This window comes from Ranitomeya variabilis, chromosome 5 (assembly GCF_051348905.1).
Source record: "Ranitomeya variabilis isolate aRanVar5 chromosome 5, aRanVar5.hap1, whole genome shotgun sequence".
Taxonomy (NCBI): domain Eukaryota; kingdom Metazoa; phylum Chordata; class Amphibia; order Anura; family Dendrobatidae; genus Ranitomeya; species Ranitomeya variabilis.
The window spans coordinates 130,643,240-130,666,416 of NC_135236.1; the positions used below are offsets into that span (position 1 = coordinate 130,643,240).

Sequence of the window (23,177 nt, forward strand, 5' to 3'; positions counted from 1 at the left end):
GGTCTCTTCCACACCGGGAATGGCTGATTTCCCGGACAGGATTACCTATATGTCTAGTTGGTTGAAGAATCACAGACACAAGACATGGAAAATATATTAATTCCATTAAATATAATAGGATAATTGGAAATGTTTAAAAATATGTTCAGCTTGTTTCTTAGCTTTTTTCATTAAGACATGTCCTACTTAGCATATAATATGGACTCCCGCTTCAGGCATTTCTCCTTTATACCTGCCTCATTGAGTTAATTGACTATTGCTTGTATGAGATTTAAAAGACCTAACTTGCAGGTAGTGTTACTTTTGGCAAAGCCATTAATTAGGGCGCCTAATAGTGATGCTATGTACTGGTATTTTCACTAATACTTACAGTACTGAACTTTATTTCTGCAAATGATGATTAATTTCCTTGTTTATCATATGTGTTTAGATCTGTGTACTGCATCTTATCAGTTTTCTCATACTTTATATCAGTCTGTCTATACTAGTACACCCACTAGACCACAGAGAACCCTGTGGAAGCTGTACCCAAGGAACTGGCCGGACAAGATAATCAGATAAATTGTGAGGTTTATTTGAAATACAAGCAGGATAACCTACTGGGAAAAACCACCTGGGCCGAAACACCGAATACCTCCAAGGGAGTGCCAGCGAATAGACCATTATAACAGGGATTGTCCCAGAACAGACCGGGAGGCTCTAGTGAGACGGTTCCAAAACCAGAGGGACCGACCCAGGAGGAAAAAATGACAAATATGGGAAGGGAACGGGAGGTCCAGGAAACCAGAGGAAGGCAACCAGATGGTCCAGAGAGTACCGCTGGGGTCAGCAGACAGGAGGTAGACAGGTAGAACAACGGCACTGGAAGAAAGAACACCGAGTATTAACACCAGGAAAAACGAGACAGAACAAGAAAGTGCAGGTCTGGGACCTGAGAATGGCAACTCAGAATAAAGCACAAAATTGCCCAGGCACCTCCCAGAGGAAGTGAGGACCTTAAATATCCACAGATCTCTCAGTGATTGGCTGAGAGATGGTCACAGGAAAAAAGGGTGCGCTGGCCCATTAAATCATTTGGCAGTGCTCCCCTGCAACCAGGAAGTGAAGCAGCGGAGGAGACACACCATAGCCAGGGGAGACACAGTGGGAGCGCGGACAGGGTAAGGAAGGCTGCGGGGGGCAGAGGAAAACCTGCGGGCATGCGGGACCTGATCACTCAGAACCCTGGGGACGGAACCCGCCGGCTGGAGTGCAGCAGCAATCCTAGTAATAAATGGTATATACCACTCATCTACTAGAACTGCTGAAGCTTCTGTTTCCATAAATTTCCCTGAAGTGGACTTTTACTAGACAGGAAGGTCCACAAAAAGAATACATCTTATTCTCGTGTGTGGTCTCTACTAGAGATGAGCGAACATGTTCTCGGAAAATGTTCTCAAATTCGGCACGATTGTTGCACATTCAGATTCGTGTTTGGATTCCCTAGCATTTTCCTCAATATTGTCACAGTTTGGCCAAAGTTCGGTAATGAATTGAGTTTCCACTAATGCTTTTGTTAGGACATTGGCTAGGATAGTGGTGCTGTATGAGGAGCAGGGGGGTGTGAGTGTGTGCTGGATGAGGGGAGGGGGTGGGGAGATGTCAAAGTAGCAGTGCACTATTTTTTTAAATTAACTTAATGTGTGGAGATTCCGGCAGCCAATCAGATCGCAGAAACCATCCACAACGTCCAGACACAAGGGCTTCTGTCACTGGCTACCGTAGTCACATATCCCTCTCCATATAAAAAGCGGACATGTTGTTTTGGCACCATTTTGTCAGTGTAAGCGTAGAGAGGCTGCTCTTGCTGCTCCAAGTGGGCAGATAGTTCAGATAGGATCCTGTGTGAAATTGACCTTCCAGCATCTAAATCCTTTCTGCTAATAGTGTGGGCCATACACCAGGCCACATTTCAGAATCTAAATCATTTGTGTTAATTCTGTGGACCAGTCAGGTATCCACATTTCCAAATCTAAATCCTTTCTGCTGATAATGTGGGCCATACATCAGGTCACATTTCAGAATCAAAATAGTTTGTGCTAATAGCGTGGGCCAGATAGCAGGCCACATTGCAGAATCTAAATCCTTTCTGCTAATAGTGTGGGCCAGACACCAGGCCACATTTCAGAATCTAAATCCTTTCTACTAATGGTGGGCCAGAGACCAGGCCACATTTCAGAATCTAAATCGTTTGCGCTAATAGTGTGGTCTAGACACTAGGCCACATTTCTGAATCCAAATCCTTTCAGCTAATACTGTGGACCAAACACCAGGCCACATTTCAGAATCTAAAGCTTTCAGCAAATAGTGTGGGCCATACACCAGGCCACATTTCAGAATCTAAATCCTTGGTGCTAATAGTTTGGGCCAGGCACCAGGCCACATTTCAGAATCTAAATCCTTTCTGCTAATAGTGCGGGCCATACACAAGGCCAAATTTCAGAATCTAAATAGTTTGTGCTAATAGTGTGGCACAGACACAAGGCCACATTTCAGAATCTAAATCCTTTCTGCTAATAGTGTTGTGTTGTGAATTCTGCTCTTGGGTTCCCTCCGGTGGTTGTTGGTAGTAATGCAGTTGTCCCTGGGTTGCAATCCTGGGCAGGTGTCCCTGCTGATTGCAGCTCTGACTGGGATATTTAGGTGTGCAGGATTCATTAGCCCTTGCCAGTTGTCCATTGTTCTTGGAGGTTTTGCATCTCTGTCTGGTTCCTCCAGCCCTGCTGCCAAATCAGCAAAGATAAGTGTCTGGTTTTGTTTCTACAGCACACATGCTGTGTGCTTTACAATTCAGTACTATTCAATGTTTTTTCTTGTCCAGCTTAGACTGTGTTTGGATATTTCAGTCAAGTTGGATTCTCAGGAGATGCAGATATACATTCCATGTCTTTAGTTAGATGGTGGAATTTTTGTATTATCTGCTGTGGATATTTTTAGGGTTTTAATACTGACCGCTTAGTATTCTGTCCTATCCTTTCCTATATAGCTAGCGTGGCCTCTTTTGCTAAATCCTGATTTCTGCCTGCGTGTGTCTTTCCTCTAATACTCACAGTCAATATTTGTGGGGGGCTGCCTATCCTTTGGGGTTCTGCTCTGAGGCAAGATAGAATTCCCATTTCCATCTATAGGGGTATTTAGTCCTCCGACTGTGTCGAGGTGTCTAGGATGTGTTAGGTACACCCCACGGCTACTTCTAGTTGCGGTGACAGTTTAGGGTTTGCGGTCAGTACAGGTTCCACCTACTCCTGAGAAAGTCTCATGCGGCTCCAAGGTCACCGGATCATAACAGTGTTGGTCATACACCAGGCCTCATTTCAGAATCTAGTTTGTGCTAATAGTGTTTGCCAGAGACCAGGTCACATTTCAGAATCTAAATTGTTTGTGCTAATGGTGTTGTCTAGCCAGCAGTCCACACTCCAAATCTAAATCCTTTCTGCCAATACTGTAGTGTGGGCCGTACACCAGGCCACATTTCTGAATTGAAATCATTTGTGCTAATGGTGTGGTCCAACCAGGAGTCCACTTTCCAAATCTAAATCCTTTCTGCTAATAGTGTGGGCCATACACCAGGACACATTTCTGAATTGAAATCATTTGTGCTAATGATGTGGTCCAACCAGGAGTCCACTTTCCAAATCTAAATCCTTTCTGCTAATAGTGTGGGCCATACACCAGGACACATTTCAGAGTCTAAGGTCATGGTGAAAGGGAAAATAGGCTTGGTGTTCAAGGTGTACGTATGTTAGGTGGCAATGTTACTCAAAGCTCTACTAAACAAACATCATCTTGTCCTATCCAAAGACAACTGACAACGTCTGTTACTGCGCAGGCTACTCGACTCCCTTTCTTTGGCAGCTGCAAAGTGGTTTGCCTTGTAGATTAGAGCCATAAAGAGCATGTGCTCCAGTAGATGGCAAGCGCTGCATCAAATGGCCTCTCCTCTTCTTCCTCCACCTTCACCTCACACAGTACAATCCTCAGAGGCGGCACCCCATTTACTGTACCCTTGTTTCCCCCACGTCACAACTCTCCAACTGCCCAACTGACTGTGGGGAACAATGAGTCTGCAGAGCTGTTCACACATTCTATTCCATGGGCATCAGAGGTCTGCTCTAAAGATTCACAGAATCAAGAGGAGGAAAGCATCTGCACCGATGTCCAAAACTTTTTTCAGTTGGATCCATTGCCGGATGAAGTAGGATCCTAGCAAAATTCAGACCCTCATCAACACACGTTAACCCCCGGGGCTGGAGGTGATCCTGATGAGACTGAGATACCTGAGGCGCATGTGGATTGTACTGTGCTGTCAGGGCAGGAAGAGGAAGAGAGTGACTCAGGGTGAGGAGTGGGAGAACAAAGAGGATGACGATGAAGTTGTACATCCCACTTGTGAACCCACAGGCATGCAGCTGAGTAGCTCAACAGAGAAGGAGGAAGATGAGAAGGTTAAGTTGCGTCTTGCTGCACAAACACAAAGTGATTTAAGAATGAGAAGCACTGCATCTTCAGCCACAGCTCTGGCTGTGACCAGCAGTGATTGTGGGTCTGCAGTTCGCAGGGGTGGCAAGGCTGGGTCTTTTTTTGTCACCACAAAGGATGACCCAACTCACGTTACCTGCCAACTTTGTAAAATATGACTCAGTAGAGGCAAAAATTGAAATAATTTGACTACTACATGCATGAACCGACGCATGCGCAATCAACATGTATTAGTATGGGAATCTCAGTGCGCTAGAATGTGGACTAGTGGATCTTGCCCACCACAGGCCTTCCCATCAACCGCATCTGCTGCTTCCTCCTCCTCCTTCACCCCCCTATGGTGAGTGAGAGCCCATCAGCTGTTCCATCATGATCATGATCCATCCATGATTAAGACCGTGTAGGTTGAAACATGTAGGATTCATTCCTTGCACTGGGATTGCTCATATCTGCATATCTGTGCTTTTTAATATTATGATAAATAAATGTCAAGTTTTTTAATAATCATATCTCCTGTGGTCGCTGGAAACAACTTATCTTGCACATTGGATTTCTTTACCGCTGGGACCAGGGCTGCTCCGTGCGGCGATGACCAGCCAAGGAACCTGGACATAACAGGGTGAGCTGAACATTTTTCTTTTTACATAAGTCATAGATTTTAACCTGCATATAGGGACTCCATGAGGAGTCCCTGTCGTGCTATGTCTTGGAGTGTATGCCAACACCCATCGTCCTAGGCCTTCCCTGGCTGAAAAATACAACACGGTCATAGATTGGGGGTCCAAGGAAGTAGTCAGTTGGGACCAGTCTTGCAAGGACTGCTGCCTGAGAGCTATTGTCTCTGCTGTCCTTTTTAAAAATACTCCGTTGGTAACAGCTAAGGAGATACCTGGGAGTAGGGGCAGGATTCAACTCTCACCACTAGTGATGAGCGAGTATACGCGTTGCTTGGGTTTTCCCGAGCACGCTCGGGTGGTCTCTGAGTATTTATGAGTGCTTGGAGATTTAGTTTTTGTTGACGCAGCTGCATGATTTACAGCTGCTAGCCAGCCTGAGTACATGTGGAGGTTGCCTGGTTGCTAACAAATCCCCACATGTATTCAAGCTGTCTAGCAGCCGCAAATCATGCAGCTGCGGGGACAAAAACTAAATCTCCGAGCACTCACAAATACTCGGAGACCACCCGAGCATGCTCAGGAAAACCCGAGCAACGAGTACACTCGCTCATGACTACTTACCACAATTAAACCCTGAGTCTCGGTGTCCTCCCAGGAGGCGGGATCAGGGGAGGGTGGTGGTTCCCTCTGTATGTAGTGAGTGTATGAGTTTGGTGACACAGGGGGACACCTCTGTTGTCGGTTCCTCAGAGAGTTCACCATCCATTGGCAAACACCTGCATGGAAATAAACATGCAGGTCCAGACCTGTGTGTAAATGAATATGTGTGGGTGTCCACAAAAAACATCATTTGGTAGCATGCTTCTGGGACCTGGAGTTCTAGGGTGATCGGGCCATATCGGGTGTCAGCCATTCTCAGCCTGGGGACTTTCCAGCTGGAGTTACCCTCAGTAATGCACGTTCACAACGAATTACCCAGGTCAGCGCTCTGGAGATTAGTGGTGCCTCTGGAGCCTATGTTATTGCCATCTCCATTGGGCTGCGTTTGCCTAAACCTGAGGATCAGGTGACTGTGGAGGTGAATGTTTGTGGAATGAGGCATCCTCACCGTACGTTGTTTCCAGTGAGGTCTGTTGTTGAGGGTCCAGAGGCCCCTCATTGAAAGGGGGGTACTGTCACGATCCATTTTTGGATTCATGGCAGTTCTGGTTTCATTATGAGTTAAATGAAGCTTTTTTCCTTTCAGGACCAGTGGGAGTTAATATCAGTTTCTCTTGCTGTCAATCTGTTGAATCTGCAGAGTTGCTAGATCGCTGATGTAGGTGGTGACCACTCCCACCATCCTTTCAATAGTCACCTGATGCATAGGCTGACTGTCGGTGATAGAGCAATCTACAGTGGCCAAGACTGGAGTAAGGCGCTTGCTGGCTGTTGTGGTGTATCAGCTGGTTTCGTGAGTTCATTGTCCTGGTGCCTTTATTCTGCTGTGCAATGCTTTACAGCAGAAGAAGTTACGGTGTGTTACTACCCCGTCAGTCTCGTGTTTGTCACTGTCCCCTGTGTTGTGCTATCTGCTCTGGTGAGGCTAGCGCTCCTTGACGGCCATTGCACTAGCCACAGCAGTGTGAGGTGACAGCGAGGGACGAGGTTCCTGGATGGCGGTTGGGTGGGGAAGGACCTACTTAGGGCATTAGGGGAGTGCAGGGCCAGGCTCAGGTTTGAGCAGGAGGTGACCATTCCTCATGTCCCTATCGGTAGGACCTTCTTCACCCCTTTACCTTCCCGTTGTGTTTTGTGCTGTCTGCCGACCGACTCCCCAATGGTTCACAATACATATCGTGACAACATATTCATTTATAAAATCAGAAAATAAAGCCTATAATTTATATAAGGCAGCGGCTTTCACTTCTGTGCAGTAATGAGGCAGGGACACAAGAAAGTTCAGCTTAAATGACTTTATTTGCCATCTTACGAAAATAAATCCTAACTTTATCATCCGGTTTGCAGCTGGAAAGTCCGTATCAATCTGTATCAGCCAATTGCCGTGAGCAACTGCATCACTGTATAACTAGTGGGTCCAGCAACGGCTTTGATTTAGCTTCTGGCTCTGGTCTGTGTTCAGTCTCACACAGAAAGGGAAACGCAAAACCTTTTGCTCTGATGCTTTCAAAACCAATACTGACACATCCACTTACCTGAAAGTTCAAATGGGAATTGTGGACATGGGCCTCTTCCATGATCCAGACTGGAGTGAGATCCGCTCCATTACCTTCCTTCAGATCTCTTCAAAAATAAAAATTAATGTAAGGTTCTCCTAAAGTTGACTTGGTCAAATAGCTTGACCAAGTTCACACTCACTTTTATTTTGCATTGTAACCACAGCTTTGGCTAAACTCAATTGTCATGCTCCTGGATTTGATCCTTTGAGTTTGTGTTCGGCTTCTCTTTTTGCCAAGCCACAGGAGACACACCTTTTCTCTGGGCATTTGGGTTCTGCTATTCTAGCTTAACATAGGTGTTCTTCATTTACTCTGTTTGTCTGTCCTATCACTTTCGGTGCAGCTTTAAATACCTTCCCCCTTGTGTTTCCTGCTGGTGATAGACTTGTTTGCCTTCACTTTTCTGGGTGGGGCACCATTACCTTAGTGTGCCAACATCCGCAAGAGAAGGGCTTTACCTAGTCTTAGCATGGGCTTGTCAGGTTCAGGTATGTGTCTCCCTGGTTCGTAAGATACATGTGTCAATAGCATGGTGCTCTCCCCTTTGTGTGAAATTTAGAAGTAGGAAGAAAGGGGATCTGTGGGACTCCATGGGGGTTGGGAGGGGGATGACTCCCAAAAACACCAGGTAACTTGACAAGCCTATTCTAGACGGCCATTTGAACCCACTGCATACCTACTTTGGCCTCTATGATGCCATTATGTTGTGAAGAAAATGTTATAACTTTTTTTTTCCTGTCAATGTAAATTTATAAGGGTTTGTGGTTTGGGCACAACATTTTAATGTCACCATTTTTGAGTTCATATCTACATTGAAATTTTTGTTATTTTTTAGGGGTAATTGAAAATTCATGCAGTTTTCTTTTTGGGGGTTCATTTTGTAAATATTCACTCTGCAGCATAAATGACACTAACGTAATGCAAATCGGTACTAAGAATATGGGGAGTACCCATTTAATTACTTTCTATTTTTTTGGACTCTACATTGCATATTGGCATATGGGCTATAGAGCCACAGAGAAAACAGAACTTAAAGTGGTATCTCAAAATAATTCTGTTAATCTAGACTTTTTATTAGTTTTATTAGTATAAGGCTACATTCACACATCCAATTTTTGTCATTAATGTGTTGTCCGTTTTTAAAATGGATAGCACACTGGTCTAATGGAAGTGTGTGTTCCGTTCCATTAAACACAGATAACGTCCTATCCTCATCCATTTGTGCAGATGTGGTTCAGACTCGGCCATACAAGTCTGAATCGAAAGTCATCCATTATGCATCAGTTTTCCATCCATTTTTCATAACTTTTGAACTATTAAGAATCAATGAAAAAAAGTTCAGTCTACCTCTTTCAATTTTTAAAAATGGATGAGAAAAAAAACATGTAACACTGAGAAAAATGGGTAAACCATGAGAGTAATGTGGATATTTTTTAGCGGATGTAAAAATGGAAATGGATGTGGGAATGTAGGCTAATATTGTAAAAAAAATGTGACCTTTATACATAAATCATTTTCCCAAATCATTCACATCCAAATACTAGCAAATTTAAGAGTATTACTCTACCTGACCACTAGATGTCCTCATTTCCCAAGTAACTTGGAAAATGCTTCCTATTTCTGCACAGATATGTTTGGTCTCTTCATATGTCTATACTGTATTTGACAGAAACAAGCTTTCTGGGAAATAAAGGCATTTCATGCTATAAAATTTCATTCTCTTTATTAGGATTATGAATCCTGATACATTCATATTTTTTAATCTAGTAGAATTATGCAAACACATTTTCTCTGTTTTCTTTTCTCACCATAGAACTGGACTTGGCATTTTTTTTTGGAAGTAGGCTAGTGATTGTTCACCACGGAGTAAAACCGAAATCTCTTTAGGACACTGCCTGGAAGTCATTATGTGACTACTTTCATGAAAAATATGGCTCATCAGCATGAAGCACACATCCAGTGTGTTCAGTGGCTCGCCAAATGTGACTTTGAGGTCCCCCAGGCCCCATTTATTTCTAAATGATTCATGTAGTTTAACATAAGGGCTCATTCAGATGTCTGTTTTTATTACATGTGTTCAATAGAATTATTCACAGATATAACACATCCATGTACCAGCACGGTGGCTCAGTGGTTAGCATTGCAGCGCTGGGGTCCTGGGTTCAAATCCCATAAAGGACAACATCTGCAAGGAGTTTGTATGTTCTCCTCGTGTTTGCGTAGGTTTCCTCCGGGTTCTTTGATTTCCTCCCACACTCCAAAAGACATACTGATAGGGAATTTAGATTGTGAGCCCCATTGGGGACAGTGATGATAATGTATGTTAAGTGCTGCGGAATAAGATAGCGCTATATAAGCAAAGCATAATAAATAAATAAAGCATAGTAAGTGTTGGGCAACTTCTGAGCATGCCGATGCCCCATATGTGGGGGAAAACTACTGTTTGGAGAGCACGGCAGAAAGGAGCACCGTTTGACTTTTTGAATGCAAAATTTGTTGGAAACATTAGTGAACTCCATGTCCCATTTGGAGAGCATTTTGGAAACTAAATTTCTCAAGAAATGTATCTAGATGTGTGGTGATCACCTTGAACTTCCAGGTGCTTCAAAGAAGTTTATAACGTTAAGCTGTAAAAATAAAAAATAAAATTTTTCCCACAAAAATGTTGTTTTAGCCCCAATTTTTTATTTTCACAAGGGTAACAGGAGAAATTGCACCATATAAATTGTTTGTGCAATTTCTCCTGAGTACGCTGATACCCTCTCTGTGGGTGAAACTACTGTTTGGGTGCATGGCAGGGTTCGGAAGGGAAGGAGTGACGTTTTGGAATGCAGACTTTGATGGAATTGTGTGTTGGTGTCATGTCGTGTTTAGAGAGTCCTTGGTGTGTCTAAACAGTGGAAACCCCCACAAGTGGCCCCATTTTGGAAACTAGACCCCTCAAGGAATTTAGCTAGATGTGTGGTGAACACCTTGAACCCCCAGGTGCTTCACAGAATTTTACAATGTTGATCTGTGAAAATGGAAAAAAAATCCCACAAAACTGTTGTTTGGCCTCAAATTTCATTTTTGCAAGGATAGCAGGAGAAAATAGACCCCCAAATTTGTTCTGCAGTTTCTCCTTAGTATGCCAATACCCCATATATGGTCTAAAACTACTTTTGAGGCACAGTGCAAAGCTCAGATGGGAAGTAGCACCATGTTGGATTTCAGATTTTGCTGCATGTCATATTGGCAGAACCCCTGAAGTGGCAGAACAGCAGAAAGCCCCCCTTATATGACCTTATTTTACAAACTACACTCCCCAATGAATTCATTTAGGTGTGAAATGATCATATTGAACCCCACAGAATTTTGTAGTACTGGGTGGTGAAGAAAGAATAATTACATTTTTACCACTAAAATGTCATTTTAACCCTAAGTTTTTAATTTTTCTAAGGGCTAATAGTAAAAAATGGACCTGTTTGTTGTAAAAATGTCTTCTGAGTGCGCCAATACCCTACATGTAAACGGGAAATACTTTTATAGTGAATATTTTACTCTTATGGTTTGTGGGTGCCATGACCCCACTGGGAGAGCCCCTGATGTGTCGAAATAGCAGAACTCCTCATAAGTGACCCCATTTTACAAACTATACATCTTGAATTAATCTAGGTTGGCAATGATTATATTGACATCACAGGTGGCCAGAGAAAAAAATAATTACATTTTTAGCACAAAAATTTTGTTTTAGTCCCAGATTTTACATTTTCACAAGGAAAATGGGTAAAAATGGCACCAAAATTTGTCCCACAAATTCTGTGGAATGTAGAAATACCCCAGATGTGGCTGTGCAGTACTGCTTAGCCATACGGCGAGACACGGGAGGGACGGAGCGCTATTTGCCTCCTGGAGCGCAGATTTTCCTAGAATAGTTTGCGGACTCCATATACAGAGCCCCTAAGTGCAAGAAGAGCAGAATTCCCCTTCAATTGACCCCATTTTGGAAATTATACCTCTTTTGGAAATTATCTACAGGTGTAGGGATGATATTTATTGCATGGTTGTTTTTCAGAAACAAGAAGCAGTGGATGTTACTGAGTAAATTTCAAACTGCCATTGTTTTGCCCAGTAAGTTGTAGTGACCAGTACATTATGCTCAGCTGATGCTTCTGGAAACACGCACCCGTAAATTAGGTGGTCTCTTATCACTATAATCTGTGAAAAATTAAATTGACCTCACCCTTAGAGAGGACTTCATGAGTTCCATGAGCAGAGCATGGGATTTCATATCTGCCAAACGTGGAGGCAACGTGCCTGAATGGAAGCAAGGATCCGGCTCCAGCAGGGTACAATTATGAGTCTTTATTTAGATCACAATAAAAACTGTTGGCATTGTTGTGACAAACCAGTTAAAATTGGTTGGAGTGGGAAGAAAAAATGGCATTAATCGAATGTGTTTCGAACACTGCGTGTTCTTAAACTCGGTCTAATGGAATAAGGAGTGGAAGGGGAGGTTTTAAAGTAGCCATAAGAATGTGCATGATGGCTTTTAATTAGAACACAGCTATGGCATGAAAAGTAAGAGGTCTCTTATCACTACAGAAATGCCAAACATCTGGACGCTAAATGTGCTTTAGGCACACTGGGGCTCAGAAAGGAGGGGGGCATTTGGATTTGGGAGTGGAGAATTTGCTGGATTTCTCTTGGGGTGTGAGGATCCACAGCGCTTTTTTAGCCCACTTGTACTACTAGTAACGTGGAAGCTCCCTATATTTCCATTGACAGATGACGGACCTGAGTGAGCACTTGCTATTTTTGTGGCTTGAGTTGAAGCTTTTACTGGGATCATTTTACATAACGTTTGGGATTACAGTTATCTGGTGCTCTACGCTGACCACTTACTTTGGGGTTTCCATCTAAATCTCTGAGTGATGTGATTCAGATGAAACCCCCGAAAGATCCATTCACTATAATAAGGCAGAAGAGTCACTCTGAACTTCGCCTGGCCTCTGTTCAGCGGTGTCCTTCTTTTCAGAAGTGCACAAAACTGTGGCCAACAGCACTTTTATGCATGCCTAAAAAGACAGAAAACACCGGATCACAGGCCAGACAGCGCCCACAGTGCCTCCATCTGCCTAACCTAAGGCAAACTTTCAACGGGGGTTCCATTTGAATCACATATTTCAGAGTTTCACACCGAAACACCAGTGTAGACACTCAGCGCAGGATAAATGTGTGCCGGACCTTCCTGCGATCCTTGGGAGGCAGAATGAAAAAATCAACAGCAGGTGAAGAATTGATTTTATTTATTTTCTACGCTGCTCCTCGTGTGGTATAAGTGATTAGACGACTTTATTCATTGGGTTGGTGCGAGCACAGCGATACCAGATTTATATATTTTTTTTATGTTTGGCTGCTGTCGCACACTAAAAAACACTCTTTATTGCACATCGCCATAGTTTGAAAGCAATAGTTTTTGCATATTTCTGCCGACAGACTTATGTGATGGATTTTATTTTGCGGGACGAGTTGATGTTTTTATTGGTACCATTTTCGGTCACATAACATGTTTTGATTGCTTTCTATTGCGATTTTTGGGAGGCAGAATGAACAAAAACCAGCAATTCGGGAATTGTGTTTTAGGTTTGTTTTTTTATGTTGTTCTGCGTATGGCAAAATTGATAAGGCAGCTTTATTCTTCTAGTCAGCACGGTTTCAGAGATACCATAATTATATTTTTCTATGTTTTGGTGCTTTTTCACAATAAAAACTATTTTATATAAAAAAAATAAGTTTTGCAAGCAATAATAATTATAATAATAATAATAATAATCTATAACTTTTTTATTTTTTGGCTGATGGAGCTTGGAGCTGAATGGCAGATTATTTTATGCAGGACAAAATGACGTTTTCAGTGATACCATTTTTATTTAGATTCGTCTTTTTGATCACGTGTTATTACATTTTTTGTTCAGCAAATGATGAAAAGCATCGTTTTTTGCCTTATTTTTTTTTTTCTTCTTCTGGTGTTCACTGAAGGGGTTAACTAGTGGAACAATTTTATGGGGCTGGTTGTCCCCGAAGCGGCGATACCAAAAATGTTTACTTTTTTTTTTACATAAAACTTTAAATTTATCAGTACAATATATATTATTTTTTATTATTATTTTCTGATTTTTTAAAAAAATATATTTGTGAAGTTTTTTACTTCTTTTTTTTAATTTACTTTTTTACTTTGTCCACTTTGAGACTTTCACTTTCAGCAGCTAGATTGCTGTTCTAATTCATTGCAATGCAGGAACTTATTACAAGGCTGGAGTCACACTAGCAATTTTAAAATCAGTCCGATTTTGTTCCTACAAAGACGGATGAGTGTAAAGCAAGTGTCATGCGTTTTTCATGCGAATACAATCTGATTTCTCACACCTAGAATCCGATTTACATCCGAATGCAGTGCGATTGCTATCTGATTGCAATGCGATTTTAACATGAGCTTTCACATAGAGCAATTCTCTATGTCACTTACACATCATTTTCAAAGGAAATATTCTTAAAAACATTATATATATATATATATATATATATATATATATATATATATATATATATTTTCTCTGCTCAAAAAAATAAAGGGAACACTAAAATTGCACATCCTAGATATCATTGAATGAAATATTCCAGTTGTAAGTCTTTATTCATTACATAGTGGAATATGTTGAGAACAATAAAACCCCAAAATGATCAACGTAAATCACCACTAATATCCCACGGAGGTCTGGAGTTGGAATGATGCTCAAAATCAAAGTAGAAAATGAAGTTTCCAACTTCAGTGGAAATTCCTCAAGACAAGGAAATGATGCTCAGTAGTGTGTGTGGCCTCCACGTGCCTGTATGATCCCTACAACGCCTGGGCATACTCCTGATGAGGCGGCGGATGGTCTCCTGAGGGAGTTCCTCTCAGACCGGGACAAAAGCATCCACTAACTTCTGGACAGTCTGTGGTGCAACGTGACAGTGGATGGTGCGAGACATGATGTCCCAGATGTGTTCAATCGGATTCAGGTCTGGGGAATGGGCGGGCCAGTCCATAGCTTCAATGCCTTCATCTTGCAGGAACCGCTGACATACTCTAGCCACATGAGGTCTGGCATTGTCCTGCATTAGGAGGAACCCAGGGCCAACCACACCAGTATATGGTCTCACAAGGGGTCTGAGGATCTCATCTCGGGACCTAATGGCAGTCAGGCTACCTCTGGTGAGCACATTGGAGGGCTATGCAGCCCTCTAAAGAAATGCTTCCCCACACCATTACTGACCCACTGCCAAACCAGTCATGCTGAAGGATGTTGCAGGCAGCAGATTGCTCTCCGCGGTGTCTCCAGACTATGTCACGTCTATCACATATGCTCAGTGTGAACCTGCTTTCATCTGTGAAGAGCACAGTGCGCCAGTGGTGAATTTGCCAATCCTGGTGTTCTGTGGCAAATGCCAAGCGTCCTGCATGGTGTTGGGCTTTGTGCACAACCCCCATCTGTGGATGTCGGGCACTCAGACCATCCTCATGGAGTCAGTTTCTAACCGTTTGTGCAGACACATGCACATTTGTGGCCTGCTGGAGGTCATTTTGCAGGGCTCTGGCACTGCTCCTCCTGTTCTTCCTTGCACAAAGGCTGAGGTAGCGGTCCTGCTGCTGGGTTGTTGACCTCCTACAGCCCCCTCCTCGTCTCCTGGTGTACTGGCCTGTCTCCTGGTAGCGCCTCCAGCCTCTGGACACTACGCTGACAAACACAGCAAACCTTCTTGCCCAGCTTGCATTGATGTGCCATCCTGGATGAGCTGCACTACCTGAGCCACTTGTGTGGGTTGTAGAGTCTGTCTCATGCTACCACAAGTGTGAAAGCACAACCAACATTCAAAAGTGACCAAAACATCAGCCAGAAAGCATTGGTACTGAGATGTGGTCTGTAGTCCCCACCTGCAGAACCACTCCTTTATTGAGTGTGTCTTGATAATTGCCAACAATTTCCATCTGTTGTCTATTCCATTTGCACAACAGCATGTGAAATTGATTGTCAAACAGTATTGCTTCCTAAGTGGACAGTTTGATTTCACAGAAGTTTGATTTACTTGGAGTTATATTCTGTTGTTTAAGTGTTCCCTTTATTTTTTGAGCAGTGTAGATAGATAGATAGATAGATAAATAGATAGATAGATCGATCTTTGTATTGTCAGGTAACATCAAGCCCAGAGGTTAGTAATGGAGAGGCGTCAATAATACGCCCCCATTACTAACAGCCATAGTCATATTGTATAAAAACACAGACACCTAGAAAAAAGTCCTTTAATTGAAACAATGACACAGACTCCTTGAACCCCTTTCCGATGTTGGACTCCCTCCATTTGTGGGCCGGAGCCCACATCTTTTTCAGCACGTGTCAGCTGTTTTGAACAGCTGACATGTGCCTCTAACAGCCGAGGGTGGAATCGCGATACACCTGTGGCTGTTAACTAGTTAAATGCCGCTGTCAAACATTTAACGCGTGCTTCCGGCAAGTGCACCGGAAATCCCGCTCATCGGTGACCCCAAATGCATTAGTCCCCTAATCACTTGCCACTTCTACCCATGAGCTGTGCCAGGTACCAAAGCTTGACCTTCTGCGCTGGAAACGGAAGCAAATGCAAGAATAAGACTGAATGATTTGACTTTTAATATCCAGATTGGTAGCTGAGATTAGGCTGACATTTGTGGTTCCAGAAGTGGCCCTTTTGTGTGATTTCACAATGTAGTAGATTGCTGAGAGGCAGAAAATAAACAATCTGAACTTTGGAAGATTCTGATCTCAAGGGTTTTTACGTAAATCATTATCTCTTTGTATAATGAGCGTGGGCAAATCATATAAGTGTTTGGCACTGTCACTCACCTGTCACTTTCCGTTATGTTTTTGACATAATTGAATGTTGATTGCTGCAGTGAATTATCAGAGCTGCAATAAGAGCAGAGAGAATTAGTAATGAGTGGCGGCATTATTGTGGTGATGAAGATGCTCTCTGACATTCAGTCATATATGTGCTAATATAATGCCTTTTTTTGTCTTAGTAATTGCTTTAATGAGTATTTATTGCTTCCATCAAGTTATTAAAAATTCAAATCAGAATGGTGATAGCATTGCTGCCACCTTTTGACTTTGTTAGTTCTCATTCAGACATCTGTTTTTCGCATACGAGTGCTCTCCTTGGCCTTCATAGATAGCTCTCATGCCTGTGATAGTCTATGGGGCCATTCACATGTCCGTGATTTTTCTCGCACCATGGAAAATCGCGGAGGCATGTTCGATTTTGCCCTGAGGGTCGGATCTAAATCAACAATGTAAGTCTATGAGTCTGTAAAAAAAATTGGTCTGATTTTCAAGAACTGTCAGAATGGAGAAGGTGGAGAAACTTTTTTTCTCTCCACGTACGAGAAAAACTGATGATCTGAGTGTGATCAAAATAACTGGACCGTTTTTCTTTTACGTGACAAAACCTGAGGTTTGAATGAGGCCTTAGAAAAAGTGAATACTAAGAAAATGACAGCTTTCAATTTAGCAAGGAAGATTTTTTTCTTAGTATAATATTCATGGATTTTTCTTAGCATAGGCTATCAGCATGTGTTTTGTGGAAATCCAACCCCTAGCCCCATAATCTATCTGTAACACCCCAGGCAGCCAGTTGTTACAGTGATGTTGCCTTCCCTTCAGAGAGGGTGATGTCATGCCTGGAGGCAAGGAGTATTCCCTTTAACAGGTACACCTACATGCAACACATTCTGAGTCCAGGCCAGAAGGGGGGGGGGCTCCACCCAGATTCAGGGGAGCTTCCCCAGATATATATATATATATTCTGGTCTGGAGGAGGAGTTAGTTGGTTGGTCCAGGGAGACCAGAGGAGAAGGAAGTCTGAAGCAGACAGAGAGCAGAGAGTGGAGCCATGCAGCCATGTGTGGTACTGCTAATCCAAGAGCGGAAGAGAACCTGAAGGGTTGCAGTGATAGCACGTGTCAGAGGGGAGAAGCAAAGGAGAACAAAGGAGCTGGAGGGGAACCATGACCGGGCCCCCTCTGAGCTGAAGCGCATGAACTGGGCACCGGCAGCCTGAGGCTATTTCATACTTCAGGTTCCATGGCAGAACTGGAAGGACAGAGGATTGCAAGTCATCTGTCTGCACCCACACCTGAAGGTGCAGCAGTACATAGAGCCCGGGTCATGATAGAGACCCTGTAAAATGGCTCGCATTGCCCACCATACGGGTTACTGTCCCAGGACAGGAGAGAGAGGACTTTGTAAGGGAATCACAGGCAGCAAGGACCTCGCATAAGAGTGCGAGTAGGAAGGCTTACAAACCTCACCTGGGAGAGGGATCCACTATCGCCTCCGGACTGGCTGGACTGCATCACCACCTGTTGCTGGTACCCTGGACTGTGGCTTACTACAACCAGTAACCCAGGTAAAGAGACTGTAATCCTGTGTCCTCTGTTTATTCTGGCACCACACCATCGTTGCCAAATACACCAAGAGCCCTGGGGACTCAGCTTCACCTGTGGGAAGCTATACCATCCCAGGTGCAGTACCATCATCCCCAGAGAACCCTTTTAAGCAGCGTCGGTCACCCCTGACCGAGTACCACAGGTGGCATCACAAAGTTTTACCACTTTACAAATCCCTTTTACTTGGGCGCCCAGGGCCACAGACCGGGTCGCCACCACCGTGACCACCCCTTTAATAGCGACCGAACCCAGTGCTGAGTACCCCACGGCCCTGGCGGGCATTCCATATCAGCAGAGGAAAGGTGTTATCGCTAGGGCCTTCATTACATTACCTGGTACAGCAATGTCATGCTATTCCATCATGAGACTGTACATGGCACTACAAGCTCAGGGCAAACCATTCACTTTCATGGGACAAGAAGTAATACCAGATCGTCCTGGGTAACTGGCGACCAATCACAGCATATTTGGAGCATTGTGATACTTAAATTACAGACTAGTGATGCGTGATTCTACTGATCTTCAAATCTCACATAGGCAAAGAAATTAAACCTTAGGTGTCCATACATTAAAGGAGATGCCATAATCTAAACTATTTTCTAATATGCATGCATAAAAATGTCCCTACTGTTCCCTAACTACACTAACAGCTAATGTATTTTTTCTACTTCCTGTGGGATGACGTTTCGTTTAAAAATTCCATTGCATGCTGGGAAGCCTCATCAGAGCAGGGGGCAGAGGCTGCAGTTACTGTGACAGCCTCTGCCCCTTCCCTGAAACAAAGTGTCATCAGTGACACTAATTTCTGGGGCATGACTAGAGGCATATCTAGGGGGAGGGCAGGCGGGGCAGCTTCCCCTGGCAAAGCCAGAAGGGGGACATCATCGGGCTGCCTAAAGCAGCATTCCAAAGTGTTTCTCCCTGCACAGACTCCCAATGATCAATTGTACTTGTGTCTTTCGGACACGAGTGTGAGGTGACCAGGGTGGTAGCCATGGCCATGGCGAAGGGCTGCTGTTCCAGCACACCCTGGCATCCCGCAAAGAGAACACAATGTCCCATCTGTTGTGTGATTTGTGTGCAATGCAAGTCACTTACTTTTAGATTGGAGTTCTCCTCAGGTTCCACGGTTCCGATTCCAGATATCATCACACACTGATTGACAGAGTCCAAGTCCATTTTTAACAAAACCTCTTTACTCAGCAAGTTTAGTTCAGTCACAGACATTGCACAGTAATCCTCACTGTTCATAGATCCTTTCCTCTGTGCTGTCCCTTGCTCTCCTGGCAATCTTTTTTCCGGTAATGTACTGCAGCTTCCTGACTAGCCAGACTAGTTCCTGCCTGGGGGTCCCCGTCCGTTTTCCCCTCAGAGGGCAAAATAAAGGATGGCTCTTCCAAACCTTTTCCAGTCCATAATACTCGGGCATTCTGGGATTTCCCACTGAACCTAGTCACTGCCGCTCTCATGCTGCTTCTGTTCCCTCGTACTAGTTTGTGACTTCTAGCCCTGAGGCAATGAACTGCTGGACTCTTCTTCTTAGGCCATGTTCACACAGTGCGTTTTTTACTGCGGAGCCGCAGCGGTTTTGCCGCTGCGGTTCCGCAGCTTTTTTCCATGCAGGGTACAGTACAATGTACCCTATGGAAAACAGGAACCACTGTACACATGATCCTGAATTTAAAAAAAAAAGCCGCGCTGAATAGCTGTGGGAAAAAAGAAGGAGCATGTCACTTCTTTGTCCGAAACAGCAGCGGTTCTGCACCCATAGACCTCCATTGTGAGGTCAAACCCGCAGTAAAACCCGCAGATCAAAAATATATCTGCGGGTTTTATTGCGGTTTGTGGTGCAGAACCGCTGCAGCAGGAAGTGCGGGGAAGCGGGAGGAAGTTGGTGCGCGGAAGTGCGTGGGCGTAGTGTCGTTCCCGAAGAGACTGTCATGGAGGCATACCGTCGCATGGGGATCGATGTCGGGCGTCTGATTGATTTGGTATGTATGTGTGTGTGTGTATGTGTGTGTGTCTGTGTGTGTGTGTGTGTGTGTGTGTGTGTGTGTCCCCATGCGACGATAGTGCCACCATTGTGCTAAGTCGCCGTAAGTTACACAAAACACACACAATACACATACATGACACACAGTACAGTACATACAACATATAACACAGAGTATATACTCACCAACAGCACACTTGTAGGCGAAGCCCTCGATCCTCCAGGAAAAAAATCCCAAAATAAAAAATAATTCATACTCCCTGTCCACAGAATCCATAAAACGAGTGTCCCACGCCGATCGGCTGCTCTCCGGCGATACACTGCCTGGAGCGAAGCTCCTAGCAGTGTATCGCGTACTGTTCCGGAGTTCAATGGGTCCGGCGTCTCGGTTAACGGCAGTACAGCTGCGTTGAACTTTCCCACGCAGCACTGCCTTTAAGCGAGAGTGCCGGGGTCAATGACCGCCGGTAAACTCGCTCGCGCATGCGCAGTGACACACCGACAGGAACTATGGCTCCTGTCAGTGTGTTGCTGCAGCCGTGGAGAGCAGACATATCTCTGGATGTGTCTGTTCTCCATGGAAGATCTTCGTGGGACCCTCGATGGATTTCTGCGGACAGGGCCAGGGAGTATGAATTTGTTTTTTTATTTTGCCTCTTTTTCAGGTCGAGGGTCTTCTTGACGGATTGAGCGTTTAATAAAATTTGGTCAAAAAGTGTGTGTCTTTATTTCATTAAAATATTTTTTTCTAGTCTTTGTGGTTTTTTTTTTAACCCTTTCATTGGCTTAATAATGGATAGGCGTCTTATTGACGCCTCTCCATTATTAACCGGGCTTAATGCCACCTTACAATAGCAAGGTGGCATTAACCCCTCATTACCCCATATCCCACCACTACACAGGAGTGGGAAGAGAGGGGCTAAGTGCCGAAATTGGCGCATCTTTTTGATGCGCCTTTTCCGGGGCGGCTGCGGGCTTATATTTGTAGCCCTGGGGGGGGCAAATATCCATGGCCCCTTTCCTAGGCTATGAATATAAGCCCACGGCTGTCTGCGTAGCCTTTCTGGCCTAAAAATATAGGGGGACCCCAACACTTTTTTTTTTTCGGGGACCCCTATATTTTAGTGCCAGAAAGGCTGCGCAGACAGCTGTGGGTTAATATTCATAGCCTGGGAACAGCCATGGGTATTTTAACCCCTTCCCGGGCCTCAAATATTGGCCCACGGCTGTCTGCCTAGCCTTTCTGGCCTAAAAATATAGGGGGACCCCAACACTTTTTTTTTTCGGGGACCCCTATATTTTAGTGCCAGAAAGGCTGCGCAGACAGCTGTGGGTTAATATTCATAGCCTGGGAACAGCCATGGGTATTTTAACCCCTTCCCGGGCATCAAATATTGGCCCACGGCTGTCTGCCTAGCTTTTCTGGCCTAAAAATATAGGGGGACCCTATGTATTTTTTTTGGGGGGGGTCCACATATATTATAGGAAATGACATCATTTTTTAATTTTTTTTTTTTCCCCCACTGCAGTAAGCTTTATTTGTGTCAAACACAGACAATCTGCAGAGAAAACTGCATAAAAAAACGCACTAAAAACCGCATCAAAAAACGCATCAAAAACCGCACCAAAAACGCACCAAAAAACGCACCTGCGTTTTCTGCCAAGAGCTGCGGTTTTTAGTCCTGAATAAAAAGGAGGGAAATCAGGAACGTGTGAACATACCCTTAAACTTGTTTCTGAAATAACTTTATTATTCTCCATCCAACTTTCTGACTGAATGAAACCAGGAAATGTCTCAATTCTCACTAGTCTGGCCTCTCATAACTTGGAAATCCCCTATTCCCTTAACCCTTTAACTACCAGAAGTATTTTTGGTTTTGCATTTTCATTTTTTGCTTCCCTTCTTCCCAAAGCCATAACTTTTTTATTTTTTGGTCAAAATGGACATGCAAGAGCTTGTTTCTTGCGGGACGAGTTGTACTTTTGAACGACATCATTGGTTTTTACAGTTTGTGCACTGGTAAATGGGAAAAAATCCCAAGTGCGTTGAAATTGCAAAAAAAGTGCAATTCCACAATTGTTTTTTGTTTTGCTTTTTTTTTATGTTCACTAAATGCTAATACTGACCTGCTATTATGGTCCTCCAGGTTATTAAGAGTTCATAGACATTAAACTTGTCTAGGTTTTTTTTTATCTAAGTGGTGGAAAAATTCCAAAATTTGTAAAAAAAAATAAAATAAATAAAGGCGCCCTTTTACAATACCCATAGCGTCTCCATTTTTCGTGATCTTGGTTGGGTGAGGCAAAAAAAGAAGAAAAAGAAGACCACTATAGGTAATGCACACCACTAGATAATAATATACAAAGGTAAAGCTTTATTGACACCAACTTTAAAACATCAGTAAAAACAGTGCAACCACTCCCATCATGCTCACCATCAAATTGTCAAGATAATAATGCTTGGAAAAGATACTGCACTCAAATAAGTATGATAATAACACTTGTACATGAACAATATACATCGGTTGGGTGAGGGCTTCTTTTTTGCATGCCGAGCAGACGTTTTTAATTATACCATTTTGGTGCAGACACAATCTTTTGATTGCCCATTATTGCATTTTAATACAATTTTGCAATGACCAAAAAAATGTAATTCTGGCGTTTTGACTTTTTTCTTGTTACTCCATTTACCAATCAGGCTAATTCTTTTTTTAAATTGATAGATTGGGCAATTCTGAACGCGGTGAAACCAAATATGTGTATGAGTGATTTTTTTTAATTGTTTTATTTTGAACGGGCCAAAAGGGGATGATTTGTACTTTTATATTTTAAACGTTTTAAATTTTTTTAATCTTTTTAAAACTTTTGGCAATCTTCAATAGTCTCCATGGGAGACTAGAAGCTGCCATAACCCGATCGGCTCTGCTACAAACAGGCGTTGATCAGATTGCCTGTATGTAGCAGAATTGCTCTCTTGCTATGAGCGCCGACCACCAGGCAGTGCTCGTAGCAATCCGGCAGTGACAACCATAAACGTCTGCTGGAGACCTCTGGTTGTCATGCCAACACATCGTTGACCTGTGGTCATGTGACACGGGTGCCTATGGGTAGGATTTCTGGCGCTTGCCAGAAGCGCGTGTTAAATGCAGCTGTCAGAGTTTGACAGCAGCATTTAACTAGTTAACAGCCGTGGGTGGATCACGATTCCACCTGCGGCTGTTAGAAGCACATGTCAGCTGCTCCAAACAGTTGACATGTGCCGGAAAGATGTGTCCTCAGAAGGAGTGGTGTCTTCATCTTTTTTGGACTATATACACTGTGTTCCA

At 43.6% G+C, this 23,177-nt stretch overlaps 1 long non-coding RNA gene across 1 annotated transcript; it reads right to left on the bottom strand.

Moving 5' to 3' along the window:
• Nucleotides 1-762: 762 nt before the first annotated feature.
• LOC143773441 (uncharacterized) lies at nucleotides 763-18,980 on the bottom strand. The gene is made up of 3 exons (XR_013215186.1): nucleotides 18,957-18,980; nucleotides 16,258-16,320; nucleotides 763-861 (listed from the first exon to the last, which is right to left on the bottom strand). It is a non-coding gene; the product is annotated as an uncharacterized LOC143773441 (long non-coding RNA).
• Between the last annotated feature and the right edge of the window lie 4,197 nt (nucleotides 18,981-23,177).